Source organism: Sinocyclocheilus grahami, unplaced genomic scaffold (assembly GCF_001515645.1).
Source record: "Sinocyclocheilus grahami isolate Dianchi unplaced genomic scaffold, SAMN03320097.WGS_v1.1 scaffold230.1, whole genome shotgun sequence".
Classification (NCBI taxonomy): domain Eukaryota; kingdom Metazoa; phylum Chordata; class Actinopteri; order Cypriniformes; family Cyprinidae; genus Sinocyclocheilus; species Sinocyclocheilus grahami.
In genome coordinates this window covers 645,291-657,225 of record NW_015505409.1, presented here as the reverse complement: position 1 = coordinate 657,225, position 11,935 = coordinate 645,291, and positions in this window count along the sequence as shown.

The window sequence follows — 11,935 nt, the reverse complement described above, 5'->3', positions numbered from 1 at the left end:
GAAAATAGCAGAGGACCTAGGACAGATCCTTGTGGCACTCCATATTTTAATGGTGATAATTGAGATGACTCCCCATTTAAATAAACAAAGTGGTAGCGATCAGACAGGTAGGATCTAAACCATCTTAAAGCCTGCCCTTGAATACCTGTATAGTTTTGTAATCGATCTATGAGTATGTCATGATCTATAGTGTCGAACGCAGCACTAAGATCAAGTAAAACTAGCAATGAGATGCAGCCTTGGTCTGATGCAAGAAGTAAGTCATTTGTAATTTTAACAAGTGCCGTTTTTGTGCTATGGTGGGGCCTGAAACCTGACTGAAATTCTTCATAGATATCATTTTTTTGCAGAAAGGAGCACAATTGAGCAGACACAACTTTTTCTAAAATTTTAGACAGATTTGAAATGGGTCTGTAATTTGCCAATTCGCTAGGATCTAGTTGTGGTTTCTTAATAAGAGGCTTAATAACTACCAGCTTGAATGGTTTTGGAACGTGACCTAAAGATAACGACGAGTTAATAATATTGAGAAGCGGTTCTTCTGCTACAGGCTCTTTCAGTAATTTAGTGGGTACAGGATCTAATAGGCATGTTGTTGGTTTAGATGCAGTGATAAGTTTATTTAGCTCTTCCTGTCCTACAGTTTATCTTTGGGTGCGATGAATGAATCTGAAGTATTAGATGCTGTAGAATCTACATTTGTTATTGTATTTCTGATGTTATCTATTTTATCAGTGAAGAAATCCATAAAGTCATTACTACTAAACAGTGAGAGAATATTTATATCGGGTGGCGTCTGGTTATTTGTTAATCTAGCCACTGTGCTAAATAAAAACCTTGGATTGTTTTGGTTATTTTCTATAGGTTTGTGGATATGCTCGGCCCTGGCAGCTTTTAGAGCCTGTCTATAGCTGGACATACTGTTTTTCCATGCAATTCTAAAAACTTCCAATTTAGTTTTTCTCCATTTGCGCTCAATACTACAAGTTTCTTTCTTGAGAGAATGGGTATTACTGTTGTAAGCCACCTGGCCTCTACAGGTCTGTGAAATTCCAATATCGGAGGTTAGCAGGATGGACAGCCTCGCCAATAGCTACATTCGAAAGTAGTTGGGTTTGCCCCGCTGCTTTTTGGATGCAGGTCTCTTTGGCCAGAATATGCTGGAGCTCCCCATCAAATCCATCAGCCTAGGGTACAAGCAAGAGAAGGCACACCTTTTATTGGAGCTAAAGGACTCAGTGGACCCACTTATAAGGAGTGCGAAAGTCCCCATCCGCACAGGCCGTAAATGGAAGGTGCAAGCTGAAGTAGTGCATGCTATCTCTAGTCTGCAACATCGAGAGGTGATGGGGTTAGTCCAGAGCGGTCGGGCTGGCCTAGGCTGGTGAGCGCCACAGCACCTCTGGTCTAAAGCCTCCAAGAGGAAGCAGAAGACCATGGTGGTGGATGAAATTACCAGGCTGGAGCAAGAGCGCTTCCACGTAATGGCAATATCCCAGGGCAATCAAGGACATGATGGGATGTGAATGTGAACAGGTGCATCACCTGGGCAGATATCTGGAGGACTCCACAATCCAAGCTCATCTTTCTGTTAAGGGCGACCTATGACACCCTCCCATGCCCCCGGAACCTCACCCAGTAGTTTGGAGATGAGGTAGGCTGCCCCCTGTGTGGCAACATCAAGGTAAGCATCCAGCATATCTTATCAGGGAGCACAATTGAGCAGACACAACTTTTTCTAAAATTTTAGACAGATTTGAAATGGGTCTGTAATTTGCCAATTCGCTAGGATCTAGTTGTGGTTTCTTAATAAGAGGCTTAATAACTACCAGCTTGAATGGTTTTGGAACGTGACCTAAAGATAACGACGAGTTAATAATATTGAGAAGCAGTTCTTCTGCTACAGGTAACAACTCTTTCAGTAATTTAGTGGGTACAGGATCTAATAGGCATGTTGTTGGTTTAGATGCAGTGATAAGTTTATTTAGCTCTTCCTGTCCTACAGTTTATCTTTGGGTGCGATGAATGAATCTGAAGTATTAGATGCTGTAGAATCTACATTTGTTATTGTATTTCTGATGTTATCTATTTTATCAGTGAAGAAATCCATAAAGTCATTACTACTAAACAGTGAGAGAATATTTATATCGGGTGGCGTCTGGTTATTTGTTAATCTAGCCACTGTGCTAAATAAAAACCTTGGATTGTTTTGGTATTTTCTATAGGGTTGTGGAAATGCTCGGCCCTGGCAGCTTTTAGAGCCTGTCTATAGCTGGACATACTGTTTTTCCATGCAATTCTAAAAACTTCCAATTTAGTTTTTCTCCATTTGCGCTCAATACTACAAGTTTCTTTCTTGAGAGAATGGGTATTACTGTTGTAAGCCACCTGGCCTCTACAGGTCTGTGAAATTCCAATATCGGAGGTTAGCAGGATGGACAGCCTCGCCAATAGCTACATTCGAAAGTAGTTGGGTTTGCCCCGCTGCTTTTTGGATGCAGGTCTCTTTGGCCAGAATATGCTGGAGCTCCCCATCAAATCCATCAGCCTAGGGTACAAGCAAGAGAAGGCACACCTTTTATTGGAGCTAAAGGACTCAGTGGACCCACTTATAAGGAGTGCGAAAGTCCCCATCCGCACAGGCCGTAAATGGAAGGTGCAAGCTGAAGTAGTGCATGCTATCTCTAGTCTGCAACATCGAGAGGTGATGGGGTTAGTCCAGAGCGGTCGGGCTGGCCTAGGCTGGTGAGCGCCACAGCACCTCTGGTCTAAAGCCTCCAAGAGGAAGCAGAAGACCATGGTGGTGGATGAAATTACCAGGCTGGAGCAAGAGCGCTTCCACGTAATGGCAATATCCCAGGGCAATCAAGGACATGATGGGATGTGAATGTGAACAGGTGCATCACCTGGGCAGATATCTGGAGGACTCCACAATCCAAGCTCATCTTTCTGTTAAGGGCGACCTATGACACCCTCCCATGCCCCCGGAACCTCACCCAGTAGTTTGGAGATGAGGTAGGCTGCCCCCTGTGTGGCAACATCAAGGTAAGCATCCAGCATATCTTATCAGGGTGCAAAGTGGCGTTAACCCAGGGACGTTTCAGGTGGCGCCATGATCAAGTCCTGGCCAAGCTGGCAGAGGTCTCGGAGAGCTGTAGGGTAGCAGCAAATCGCACATCAGCAGCCGCAAAGCCTTTCCAGGCAGGGTTTGTCAAGTCTGGTAGCATGCTCCAACCTCCTGCTCAGAAAAGGAACACCATGCTTACACCCGGCAAAGAGTGGCAGATGTTAGCAGACCTCAGGAAGCAGCTGGTCTTTCCAAGGGAGATTGCGACAACTACCCTTCGGCCAGACATTATCATGTGGTCCACGGTGGAGAAAAGGGTCCTCCTCATTGAACTGACTATCCCCTGGGAAGAGGGCATGACAGCAGCCCATGAAAGGAAGCATCTCAAGTACTCCGAGCTGGAAAGCCAGGGTTTACCCAGTGGAGGTAGGGTGTCGGGGCTTTGTGGGCAGAACAGCAGTCCAATTGCTCCATGGTGCAGGAGTGGCAGGGTCAAACCTGCGGAAAGCCATAAAGGAGCTGGGAGAGGAGGTCGAGAAAGCGAGCTACTGACTGTGGCTCTGGAGAAAGCACAATGGGTTGGGATCAACACCGCTGTAAAGGCAGCTGCAGGGGGTGGCGGGGAGACGTCCCCTACATGCCACTGCCCCCCCGCAGGGAGATGTACTAGTATAGGGGGCGAAACATCAGTGATCGGCGGCCTCCAGCTGACAACCCTGCATCTGATCTAAAGACACTGGTGGAGGTGCAACAGGCCGAAAAGCCAAAGCAGGAACAACATCTCACCTGTATAATAATTTGTTGTACCATGGCGCAGTACGTTTTTCTCTAACCTCTTTCAATTTGATGGGAGCAACAGCTTCTAATGTATTAGAGAAGATAGTGCCCATATTGCTAGTCATTTCATCTAGTTCATATGTGTTTATGGGTACACAGAGCAGTTGAGATAAATCAGGCAGGTTATTTGTCAATCTGTCTTTGGTGGCTGGAACAATAGTTCTGCCCAGACGATAACGCAGAGCCATATAGTTAATATCAGTAATACGCAGCATGCACGATACAAGGAAATGGTCAGTAACATCATCACTCTGAGGTACGATATCTATATCAGTAAGATCGATTCCATACGATATAATTAAATCTAGCGTATGATTAAAATGATGAGTGGGCCTGGTGACGTTTTGCTTGACTCCAAAAGAGTTTATTAGGTCAGTAAACGCAAATCCTAATGCATCATTTGTATTATCAATGTGAATGTTAAAATCTACAACAATTAGCGCTTTATCAACAGTAACCAACAGGTCTGAGAGGAAATCTGCAAATTCTTTTAGGAAATCTGTATACGGCCCTGGTGGTCTATACACAGTAGCCAGAGCAAGAGATACAATAGATTTCTTTTGCATATCTGACAGTGTAACATTAAGCAGAAGTATTTCGAATGAGTTAAACCTGTATCCTGTTTTCTGAGTAACATTGAGAATATCACTATATATATATATATATATATATATATATGTGCATGTATAGTAGCGGGTGAACGAAACCACAGACACAGAACTGCGGGAAGTCCCCCAGGAGGGTGCTTTATTCACACGTGGTGCTCGTCGTGCGCAGGTGAGGTGTCTGGGCAGCGGGGTCACACGGTGCTCGGGGGGGTAGTGCGTCACTCGGTGCTCGTGGAGGGCTGCTGATCACTCGTCCGGAGGGTCGCTGGTCTCTACACAGGAGGAGAAGAAACAAAACAGACATTAGTTTCCGCCTGGAGCTCCTCAAATGTACAGGGAACATTTGGCTAAGAAAGAGCGATATATCTGGGGCTCCCCGGAGTAAAAGGCCGGGGGTGGTAGACGAGATTCGGTGGAGCGGACGATCGGATCCACAGGAACAAGTTGGTTGAGCGCAGGTGATTGCTGAGCTGAGGCGGTCTCCACCCTCAATTGATGAAACTGAGTAGTTAGCTCAGAAACCGGAGAAACCAGGGCCTGGACAGCACGACCCGTAGCCATCATTTGTTCTTCCTGGCGCTCCATGCGGGTGTTAGTGCTAGACAGAAAGTCTCTCAGTTCCGCCGTACTCGCTGGATCCATAGTGGTTGGTTCGTTCTGTCACAATGAGGAGTCTCGAGATCCAAGTGCGAGTGAAACAAGGTTTATTGAGAAACAATAAACAGAGAGAACAGCTGGAAAATTACCGCAAACATGAGCCTCAGCGAATATCAGTCAGCATACTCTTGTAACAGTGAAGAGTCTCCAACCCAGTGCAGGTGATTCCAAGGACTGCGGAACAATCTCAAATAGGCTGGATGAGATCTGGAACAAACGGAGAGCTTACAGAGAGACAGGACATAAGTTAACGAACCGACAACACACACTGAAACGCCAGCCAATATATAGGCAGCACGACAAGCTGCAGCTGGAGCGCTCTGATTAGACCACCAGCTGAGGTTACTAGGTAACGGACATTCACACACCAGACAGAGACGCAAGACGATCGCACAGACCCATGAACCGTGACAATATATTGTTGTAACACTGCCACCATGACCAGTCTGACGGTGCATATGCTTATATCAGTAGCTTGGTGGCGTAGACTCATTTAGACCAATATAATAATTTGGTTTTAGCCAGGTTTCAGTCAAGCAGAGTACATCAAAGCTATTATCTGTGATCATTTCATTTACAATAATGCTTTGGGTGTGAGTGATCTAATGTTTAGGAGCCCAAACTTTAAAAATTGTTTTTCTTCATTTATTTGACATTTTTCTGGTTTAATCACAATCATTTTTTTTCTAGATCCTGCGTTAAATTTACATTATGACCTCACTATTCAGGGAACAGACACAGTCTTTATTGGACAGCACAAGTACTTCTATCATTGATCCAAGTGCGAGTGCAACAAGGTTTATTGAGAAACAATAAACAGAGAGAACAGCTGGAAAATGACCGCACACATGAGCCTCAGCGAATATCAGTCAGCATGCTCTTGTAACAGTGAAGAGTCTCCAACCCAGTGCAGGTGATTCCAAGGACTGCAGAACAATCTCAAATAGGCTGGACGAGATCTGAAACAAACGGAGAGCTGACAGAGAGACAGGACATAAGTTAACGAACCGACAACACACACTGAAACGCCAGCCAATATATAGGCAGCACGACAAGCTGCAGCTGGAGCGCTCTGATTAGACCACCAGCTGAGGTTACTAGGTAACGGACATTCACACACCAGACAGAGACGCAAGACGAACGCACAGACCCATGAACCGTGACAGTACCCCTTCCCCTAGGAGCGCCTCTTGGCGCTCCCAGGAGAACTTACCTGGCGATTGAATTCATCGATAAGAGAGTGATCCAGTATGTCCCTGGCAGGCACCCAACTCCTCTCCTCAGGACCGTAACCTTCCCAGTCCACCAAGTACTGAAATCCTCGTCCCCTCCTCCTTGAGTCCAGAATACGTTTTACAGAATAAGCTGGTTCCCCTTGACGCAGCTCCGCGAGAAGTCGTGCTGCTTCTCTGCCAGAAGCAGCGCGATCAAACACTTTCTTGAGTTCCTCAGAAAATGACTGGAATGAGCAACAGCAAGGAAGCCTCTGCTCCCACACGGTAGTTCCCCAGCTAGCGGCCCGTCCCGAGAGCAAAGTTATAACAAAAGCCACCTTAGATTCCTCAGTGGGAAACGATGAAGGTTGCAGAGAAATGTACAGGGAACATTTGGCTAAGAAAGAGCGATATATCTGGGGCTCCCCGGAGTAAAAGGCCGGGGGTGGTAGACGAGATTCGGTGGAGCGGACGATCGGATCCACAGGAACAAGTTGGTTGAGCGCAGGTGATTGCTGAGCTGAGGCGGTCTCCACCCTCAATTGATGAAACTGAGTAGTTAGCTCAGAAACCGGAGAAACCAGGGCCTGGACAGCACGACCCGTAGCCATCATTTGTTCAAGAGCAGTTTCTGTTCTTTACACCATGACTATAACCATTCATTTAAAGCAAAAAGTCTACTGAACCTTTATTTTGAAGAGTACAGTGTGCTGTTTACACATGTTTAATGAGATGAGAATTTCCCATGATTTGATGACAGTGGTTAATTGTCCATGTTGGCATCCACAGAAAGGCAATTATGAGATGCACATCAATCATAATGAGAAAATAATGCTTCAGTATGGGTAGCGTTGTTCTTTTTGCATATTCCTGGCATCAGACCGTTCCGATCTCTGCAGCTACTCCTAACTGTTTTGGCAGCATGTCAAAATGTTGCTGCCTCAGATCATGCGGTGTTTTCCCAGCCTGCCCTGAGCCATGAGCTACTTGAGTAGATGTGCAACCCTGTATGTTTGCAAAAAGAATGAATATCCAGCATTGCTCCTGACAGAGATGGACAAACACCAGACGCTTAGTTTCAAAATGATCAGTGTCTGTAACATCAGAATCCTGTGCGTGATGGCGGGAAAAAAGAGGCACGCAATCTGTTTGTGCAGATTCAGTGCTTGCTTTTTATATTTCTATTTATGGGCTTTAATGCCTTTAAGCACAGGACAAAAGGAAAGAAAGACAGGAAACCAGTATAGGGTCAGAGACAGTGCATGACACAGGCTGTTTATGTGTTGTGGACATGTGCCACAGCTAAAGCACAATTTTTGTATTTGTTGACGGAAATGTTGTTGTCGGTTAATTTTATTCTTAGTAAGTATTTTAACCAGTAAAGGACAAACAGTTGTGCTCGTTTAATTCTGTTTTAAGTATTACATAATAATACTACACTATGTTGTACTTTAGCATGACAACTGAATGCACTGACAAATTCAGTTCATTTAACCATGAAAAGAATAATGGTAACTGCCAGAAATTACATCATAAGGTTATATGCATTTCAATCCATAACAAACAATGACTGTATCATAATATTATATAAAATTTTATCCATTAAAAAAAACATGTAAAATCTATTTAATTATTTTTTAAATATCATGTATAAATGTCTGTCACAATGATAAACTGATGTCAAAATGTTGACTATATGGGCTTGTACTTACTCCAATAAGAAGGAAAATAAGACTTGTATACGGCTTTGCAAAAACTGCACTAATATATCAAGATATATGACTCAGAATTTTGGCACAAGGACACTGAAAACTGCATTCCTCTCTTTTCTTTTTAGTTTTCTCTCAGCTCAGCCTATTTCTATAGACGTCAGGTTCAGTTATGGGGCTGTGCAAGTTCTGGCAGCCTGAGCTGGGTTTAATCAATACTCCCTTACCCCCTTCTGCTGGCCCATCTTTAGACTAGAGTGCTGATTGATAGTTTTTTAACGTCCAGCATCAGTTGGCGTTCCCACACGCTGTTAAGGAGATTCTGGCACATATTAGATCTGCCCAAGTCAAGCATCCCAACCGGTCTGAATCATCTAAAACCCAATATAAAAAGGTCTCTCATGCTCACCAAGGCTGAATTTATCTGATGACAAATACTGTAAAAATAGCAGTATTGTGAAATATTATTACAATTGAAAATAACTGTTTTTGATTTCAATATATTTTAAAATGTCATTCATTCCTGTGATGTCAAAGCTGAATTTTCAGCAGCCATTACAACAGACTTCAGTGTCACTTGATCCTTCAGAAATCATTCTAATGTACTGATTGGTGCTCAAGTAGGGTTGCAAAAAGGTGGAAAATTTCCAATAAAGTTCGAAAAAACATTCCAGAATTTTTGGAAGGTTTCCGGAAATTTACCAGAAATTTTCCACTCCTTTGTAACCCTATGCTCAAGTAACATTTCCATGCAAAAGTCTCTTTACTCTCCCATTTGATCAATTTAATGCATCCTTGCTGAATAAAAATAATCATTTCTTTCAATTACTAAAAAAAAAAAAAAAAAAAAAAAGTAAGTATTTTAACCAGTAAAGGACAAACAGTTGTGCTCGTTTAATTCTGTTTTAAGTATTACATAATAATACTACACTATGTTGTACTTTAGCATGACAACTGAATGCACTGACAAATTCAGTTCATTTAACCATGAAAAGAATAATGGTAACTGCCAGAAATTACATCATAAGGTTATATGCATTTCAATCCATAACAAACAATGACTGTATCATAATATTATATAAAATTTTATCCATTAAAAAAAACATGTAAAATCTATTTAATTATTTTTTAAATATCATGTATAAATGTCTGTCACAATGATAAACTGATGTCAAAATGTTGACTATATGGGCTTGTACTTACTCCAATAAGAAGGAAAATAAGACTTGTATACGGCTTTGCAAAAACTGCACTAATATATCAAGATATATGACTCAGAATTTTGGCACAAGGACACTGAAAACTGCATTCCTCTCTTTTCTTTTTAGTTTTCTCTCAGCTCAGCCTATTTCTATAGACGTCAGGTTCAGTTATGGGGCTGTGCAAGTTCTGGCAGCCTGAGCTGGGTTTAATCAATACTCCCTTACCCCCTTCTGCTGGCCCATCTTTAGACTAGAGTGCTGATTGATAGTTTTTTAACGTCCAGCATCAGTTGGCGTTCCCACACGCTGTTAAGGAGATTCTGGCACATATTAGATCTGCCCAAGTCAAGCATCCCAACCGGTCTGAATCATCTAAAACCCAATATAAAAAAGGTCTCTCATGCTCACCAAGGCTGAATTTATCTGATGACAAATACTGTAAAAATGGCAGTATTGTGAAATATTATTACAATTGAAAATAACTGTTTTTGATTTCAATATATTTTAAAATGTCATTCATTCCTGTGATGTCAAAGCTGAATTTTCAGCAGCCATTACAACAGACTTCAGTGTCACTTGATCCTTCAGAAATCATTCTAATGTACTGATTGGTGCTCAAGTAGGGTTGCAAAAAGGTGGAAAATTTCCAATAAAGTTCGAAAAAACATTCCAGAATTTTTGGAAGGTTTCCGGAAATTTACCAGAAATTTTCCACTCCTTTGTAACCCTATGCTCAAGTAACATTTCCATGCAAAAGTCTCTTTACTCTCCCATTTGATCAATTTAATGCATCCTTGCTGAATAAAAATAATCATTTCTTTCAATTACTAAAAAAAAAAAAAAAAAAAAAAAGACTGACCCCAGAGATTCAAATGGCACTGCTACCAGTCTGATGGAAGAACATTTAGATATTCACTGTTTAAAAATGTTCACTTCTGCATTATGGTGTCTCCATTAGCAGCAGAAGCACACTGCAGTTCATCCATTACGCCTCACCTGAATTAGCAGCGGTGTTTGGCATTGGCACACACTCAGGGCCCCTGATGGGCAGATGGCTTTCAGAGGAGAGGCAATAAACTACTCTCAGTGTAGTAATATTCACAGATGGTGAGTGAATGACAGTGACGGCATGACAGTATTAGAATTCTCTACACTTGCTAAGGCAAGCATACTGTTGCTTAAATGTAAAGTAGGTATTCAAACAACCCCTAACTCTAGTCAAGGGTTGCCAACTGGCCTGCAGACTTCACTTCCAACCCTGCACCATCACACTTGACTGTAATTAAAGTAATCCTGAACACGTTGATTAGCTGGTTCAGGTGTGTCATTAAACATGATTTTCACCTCAATTTGTGCAGCTTGTTGAAGAGAACACCATGGCAGCTGCATAGCAACATCATGACAGCCACCACAACTCCTTAGCATCCTGGCAGCAACTTTTGCACTTCTTCAGAAAATGTGAAAAATAGTTAAGATTTTGTGTTTGTTATGCACCATAAATTCTGTTAATGGCACATCATTAACAGAATACAACGTCCATGCAACACACACTCAGTCAATGAGAGTGTGTGGCCTCACTGCACCATTCTCTCACATAATATGCAGAAACACACACACACACACACACACACACACATACATCTAGTGTCGTCAACATAATTGAATGTGTCTCCAGTTCACACTGAGGCATGTTAATGCTCTTATATGGTCATTTCTGATCTGAATGGGTTTGAATTAGACTGGAATGCATGTGTGCTGATGAGAATTGTTGAGATGGAGCGTTACAGTGATCGTGAAAGTCTTTGATGGCGATGGTAATGTTTTCTGGCTTGAGCTGCAGACTCGGGCTCCACCGTCTGACCGCTGCACACTCTCACTGGACACTCTGCTTGGCAGACAAGCTCAACAGCCAATAGAATATCTCACTACAAATTGCAATGACTTTTTGGAAATCTAATAGATTTTTAATAATTATAGAACAACATGATCATTTGCATATTGCAGTATGAAGATGTTGTTTAGATATCTGGAGTGGGTTTGATCCGTCTGTTGGCAGAGCTCCTGAGAGGACGGTTGGCTGTTTTATATGACTGGCTGGTGTACAGGAATAATTCCGCATTAAGTACTTATGGAAATGAAGCGGGGAAATGCTCCCCTTCTTTCTTTTTCATGCATACGCATAAACACTAGCACACACACTGCTTCAAAATGGAGATAAGGCCCCATATATAGCCTCCTTACTGGTTTTGAGGAGTGTTACATAATCATTATAAGGGTTATTATACTTAACTAAAACCATAACAATTTTGTTATTAGCAATAAAATAAACTAATAAAATGAAACGTCTAAAATTCGTAAAAATCTGTGTTTTGACTTCAGTAAATCAGTTTTGTCAAATACAAACAACGTGATTGTTTTTCATGAGTCCAACATCCAGCCGTGCAATGCATGAAGAAATGAATCTTTACTGTAAAGTGTTGCCAGACAAATCTTACACAGCTTAAATATTCTTCCCATTTTATACATTTTTAGTAAATACAGTTTTAAGCAAACAGTTTTGAATAAAATCATTTGAAATGTATTTAAATTAAAATGGATTTATTTTACTTATGCTTTTAAAAAAGAAAAAACAACAACAACT